The 6,000-nt window shown below is 47.1% G+C and overlaps 2 protein-coding genes across 9 annotated transcripts in view; one reads left to right on the plus strand and one right to left on the minus strand.

Annotated features, from left to right (window-relative positions):
* Positions 1–5,581, minus strand: part of EVI2A (ecotropic viral integration site 2A) — a 30,606-nt gene extending 25,025 nt beyond the window's left edge. Inside the window, exon 1 of the mRNA XM_078679712.1 lies at positions 5,420–5,581. The gene's annotated coding sequence lies outside the window, so the exon portion shown is untranslated. The remainder of the gene's footprint in view (positions 1–5,419) is intronic.
* The window catches only part of NF1 (neurofibromin 1), a 2,143,703-nt gene that overhangs the window by 1,568,406 nt on the left and 569,297 nt on the right, over positions 1–6,000 (plus strand). The window lies entirely within an intron of this gene.

Consider the following 6,000-nt stretch of genomic DNA (forward strand, 5'->3'; position numbering starts at 1 on the left):
GTTAGATCTGTTTGCCTCTGCTGACAACACGCAATGTCAGCAGTTTTGTGCGCTGGAGTTCCAAAGGCTTCCCTCGCTCAGTCAGGCTTTTCATCTTGAGTGGAGCCTAGGCCTCCTGTACACCTTTCTGCCAATACCAATCCTGTCCAAAGTGCTCAAGAAGATCAGGAGCGACCAGGCCCAAGTCATTCTTGTGGCTCTGGACTGGGCATGGTATCCCGAGCTTCTCCAACTGCGCATCGATCCTCCGATTAGGTTGCTCCTTCAGGAGGCTCTTCTGTCGCAGCACCAGGGGAGGGTCCTTCATCCAAACCTGTCAACTCTATGACTTTTTGCATGGAGATTGAGTGGCGGAAGTTGATAGCATCTGACCTTCCTCCCAAAGTCTGCAATGTTTTGGCAGCCAGGCATCCCTCTACCAAGACCACGTTCGCCTGTTGGTGGCAAAAATTTGTAAGATATTGTACGGAAAGGTCTATTGATCTTTCTGCTACGCTCGCTCAAGTCCTTCTCTTTATTTTGACCCTTGCCCAATAGGGCTTTTCTCTAGGCACTCTTAAAGGGCTTCTGTCAGCCCTGTCTCCCTTCTTGCTGCTGCCAGATCAACCTGCTTTATTTGAATCCCTATTGTAAATAGATTTCTTAAGTGGCTTGTACACATGTTCCCACATGCCCCATTCATCATGCCTCAATGTTACATTGATTTATTGAATTGTGACCTGCAACTTTTCCTTATCCTTGAAAAAGCTCATGAAGGTATTGGCCCAAGTAAAACGCGTGTACATGGGAGCATCTGAGAGTTGGTCAAATAAATGTTATTTGCTTGTAGAGGTTATGACGACACAGTAGCGCAAGTATTGTGTTTCCTTTTGACTGTCTCAATCTAAAACAATCTGCCCCACTCCAGTCCAAAACAATCTGCCCCACTCAATCCACAACAATCTTCCCTACTACAATCTGCCCCACTCCAATCCACAACCATACGCCCCACTCCAATGCACCCCACTCCAATCTACAACAATCCGCCCCACCTCAATCCACCCCACCCCACCCCACCTCACTCCACCTCACCTCACTCCAATCCACCCCACCCCACTCCACTCCGCTCCAATCCACCCCACTCCACCACGCCAATCCAATCTGCCCCACTCCAATCCACCCCACCTCACTCCACCTCACCTCACCTCACCTCACTCCAATCCATCCCACTCCACTCCAATCCACCCCACTCCACCACGCCAATCCAGTTCACCTCAATCAAATTCACCCCACTCAAACCAATCCACTCCACTCAAACCAACCCACCCCACTGCAATCCAATTTTTTTTGAGAACGCCCTCTTAACAACAAAGATTCCATTTTGTTTCATCATGTGCTTGCTAATTTGAATGTTTGATTGTGCAAACACAAGCTACTCTGCAGTGATACGTTGCATGGATGTATTCTATTTTAACCAAGTCACTGCCAGGTATTCTGTGCTGTGTGACAAGTGGGGTTGGTCCAACAGAAAGTTGCCTATATGTTTTTCCCATAAATAATGAAAAATGCTGAAAATTAGGGTATAGAGAGCAGTAGTCGGAAACCTGCCTCTTCTCTGGAGCGTATCTTCAGTTGGTGAGGCAGGTGCAGTGTTACCGAGACTTGAGGCGCTCACTGAACCGCCTGATTATTTCTGTATTTCACAGTTCGAACAGCGACCAGGGGACTCATTTCTTTCCTTGAACTAGGGTCCTTGACACACTGGCCTCGCCAGTGGTTCTCCTGGGGGTGTGTTAATAATCTGGGATTACGCCTCCTCATGTTACTGTAGTGCATTGAGATTTATTATTGTGATGCGGAGAGGATTGTCTGTGCTCTAGGCCTGATTTTCAGGCTACTGATCTCATTATCGATGTATGCAACAACAACAGGTTACGGCTTACAGTTTGTGAAGGCAAGCGTTGACCTGCTTCATCACGTCAATCAGATCTTTGGTTGCCCGCTTCGATGCCCAAATGTGGTTTTGAGTGGGAGGTGGCAATAGCTTGACAACGGTGAAGGACGATAGAATAAACCTCTAGTTTTTCTTAACATTTGTATTGACTGCTTCTGTATTGAGCTTCTTGGGTCATCTTTGCATTTTTAGATGGCTTTTGTGAATTTGAAAAAGCTTGTGCTACCGGATTTCCTCTCACATTTACCACTTCCCTATACCGGGCTCTGCTCGAACATGAAGACCGTCGAATGCTGAGGCTATAGTAGGGAGGTAAAGGGGTATTTTATAGGCCCCCTAAGAACCACAGCCCTCTTGACGCTAGCTGTTTCTTATTTGAAGAGTTTATATAGCGCTGGCTAGACCCGAAGGTATCAGAGCGCTTTACATGAGGAATCGTAGCATTACAAGTTAAAAATTACATCCGTTACCAGAGCATAGTAGAACATAGGCAAAACAACAATGTTACAGTAATTCAACTAAGGGAGGGGGGAGGAAGGAGACAAGACGGGGAGAACAGTGCCCAATGTCCGGCTGGGTAGGTGACGGCCGAGGTGGTGAGCCAGGTCAGATCTCCTCTATAGCTGTCTAGCAGCTCCACCGGGCATCGGCCATGTTGCTCAGGTCTCAGCGGTCAGGGAAAAACAAGGTTACAATAGTTACGGCTGCATCGACGAGACTGGGAGAACAGTGCCCAATGTCCGGCTGGGTAGGTGACAGCCGAGGTGGTGAGCTAGGGCGGATCGCCTCTATAGCTGTCTAGCAGCGCCACCGGGCATCACCCATGTTGCTCAGGTCTCGGCGGTCAGGGAAAAACATGGTTACAATAGTTACAGTTGCATAGTCAAACACAGAAGAAACAATTCCCAATAGAGGAATAGTGGGAATGTGGGGGATGGGTGGTAGTAACAGGGGGCTAAGAAGCAGTACAGTTCTGGCAGATCGGCAGTGGTAGAGAAACACCTTGTGGGGGCCGAGGTAGTAAGAGTATATCTAAGAGCTATAGAGTCGCACGTCAAGTTTTGTTCGTTGTGAAAGAACGTGGAAAAGACAACGGCTTGCAATGGCAGAGGAAGGTTATTTATTGAGTTGAGTGTAAGGTCAAATAACAAGAAATTAAATACCTAAATTGGTGCATAGAGTGTAAGGTGAGAGAAATTAGTGGAATATTCTGGCTTTAGGAAAATTAGAAAAAGGTCCAATATGTTGCATGATGAACAATGCATAACAGATGGAGTTGTACACATGGCCTCAGCATCTGCATTAGAACCTATTGATTACAAGGTTGCTCAAATTGTGCTGGCTGAACCTTCACCCCCTATGTATTCATCCTCCTCTGCAGCACCTTTGGCCAGCGCCATTATAAACCACTCCCAGAGCTCTGACATATTTCCCTGTGACCTTAACCCCTCCCATATAAGCCTGTCTTGAAGAAGCAGGGCCTCCATCCAGCGGACCCATCAAGCTTCAGACCTATTTATCCGAAAAAGGGACTGTTGCAAACTCCTAGAGATAGCAGCCTTCTTTCAGATCTTTGCCCTTCTCTCTGTGCACCAAAATGTTTTTCTCCCAAGCAGAGGGATGGAATGCTCCTTGATCGCCATGAGAGAGGCCATTGCAATAGCCATGGACGTGAACTGAGTTGCTGCCCTACTGCAACTAGATATCTCACCTGCCTTTGAGTTGCCACACCATGCCATCGAGTGGTATGAGAATTCAAGGTACCATCCTGGGTTAGATCTCTTCCCACAAGGCAGAAGGATCCCATATCATATTCAAGCTTCCTTTCGCATCGCTCCTTTAATTTGTTTATGTCACCAGCATTCAGGGGCGTAGCTTTGGGGGGGGGGGGGGTTTAGGGGTGTTACACCCCCTAATAAATGTATTTTGTGATAAATAGTTGGGCGCAGGTGCTTTCAGCAGAGTATGGTTAGGTGTTAATCGGATATTACCCTGAGGTTTTTCACACACATACATAAACGTACACTCACGCACACGCTCTCACTCTGTTTGAAAAGAATTAAAAATGTTTTGGCTATTTTACAAAATAATGTGATTTCTCCTTCTTAGTACCCATACCGATTCGCATTCTTCTCCCTCTTCGTTGCCTCTTAAGCCCCTCTCATGCGCCCTCCTTGTCGTATAATGTATTTTAATATTCTATCCCTGCGTTATTATTGAGAAATCTGAAGCTCACCCCCCTCAATCTTACTGTTCAAGCTACGCCCCTGCCAGCAATACGCCGGTTTCCATCTTAGGTCATCTTTTCTTCAGTGCATAAATTAATTCTCCTCAACTCCTTCAACTTGTCCTCCTGTACTATGCCGACGATACAGACGACATCCTACAGCTGGACAATCCCTTAGATCAGTTTCCTGTTCACTTTGCCCGTGCATCCAGTGTGTTAACCATTGAACCACATGCAGCATCTTTTAACTCTTCTCCTCTCAAACCCGGATCCAACCTGAACTATCTCCGACCCAGCAACCCTCCTCTCTGCAATCTGCAGGACACTATTTCTACATCTGTGGTTCCCAGTAATGGTGCCGGTCACCACAGCCTTGGTCCTTTCAAGTCTAGATTACGGCAGTGGACTGTAATCCTACTCTGCAGACTGAGCAAATCCCGAGCATTACAGCTTCTATACCTACACACACTGACCATATCACCCAACTCTTTGGAATTTACACTGGCTTCCCTTGGCAAGGCACAGCCTTTTCATGACCGTCTTCCCTCAATAGCCAACCTTGGCACATTACTCGTGTTTTTGCAACTCACAATTCGCCCACATTTCCAAATTGACACCATTCAGGCCTAAACCTCCCTCCTCCTTGGTGGTATGACCTGCTCTTTACAGAAGCTGTCACTGGAATTGATGCCAGCAAGAATAAGGATGTTAAACCACCAGCCTTCGTTCTGGAGCGCTGAAAAGACCCGAGTGTTCGATACTTGTGACCTTGAGGCTGTCGGACTCTCTCCTGCCTCAGTTCTTCTTCCCTATGAGCCTTCCACAACACCAGAGCACCCTTTCGAGCCTGACCCACAACCATCAATGCTTGCCACGCTGTAAAGCACACCTTACCAGACAATCACAACCGACAGGCTTGCTTCGTACCCAAGCACCCAGAAAGTGCTTGGGGTCACAGCAGTGGTATGAGGCGCTGTACACACTGATCAACATTCGAGTGCTGTAGAGCGACTCTGGCCGACCATTTCAGCAGTGTATCCGTCAAAGCACATTATGAATGTGAAGCCAGAGACGTTGCAAAGAATCACATCGGTGAGGCTGCAGTGATGCACAACTCGGTTTGTTGAACACGGTTCCACAAGCTAAAGTCATTTCAGTAAAGATTTAGGTTCAGCTCTTGTAGAGAAGCTGATTTTTGGATGCCTCCTTTCCTGTTGTCGGACATAAATGAGCACAATTCAGTCAAAGGCAGGACCTACCCGTTCAGGGCCTGATGCAAACCGATTCCAAGCTTCCAAGGTCTCAGCAGCGGAGTTTGATAGCGAAGCTTTTGTCGTCTTTCTGTACTAGAGACTCGTTTGTCGCGTTCATACGTATGGATCCCACGGCCACATTTGATGTCTGCTCCGTGTTCAGCTGGCAAGAAATAGATTTTAAAACAAACTAAGCCACAGAGATGAGCCACTTCCTTTCGGCGGGGGCACAGTTACCTCAGATGTGCACATCTTCACGATCACATGAACAGGAAGCTGCATAGATGTCTGGTTTTTTTCCTACTTTTTCCACGCATCAGTGCGTGCAGTTATTCATAGTCGCTTTTCAACTTTGAGTAAAGACGAAATTATTTTTCAGTGCAGCGACCAATTGTGCAACTTTGGGAAAGTTTGATCACTGGGCAAGACTAAACTAGGTAGTAGCGTAGAAAGGTGTGTCTACTATTGCTTCAGCGTGCAGCCTCCAGATATGCAGGGCACCCTTTGTGATGAGTATGCCCCGAGTACCTTTGTGCATTGATGACTCAAACAGAAAGGGAAGTAGAGCATTTCATGGGGTTTTTTGG

Source organism: Lissotriton helveticus, chromosome 3_1 (assembly GCF_964261635.1).
Source record: "Lissotriton helveticus chromosome 3_1, aLisHel1.1, whole genome shotgun sequence".
Taxonomy (NCBI): Eukaryota; Metazoa; Chordata; class Amphibia; order Caudata; family Salamandridae; genus Lissotriton; species Lissotriton helveticus.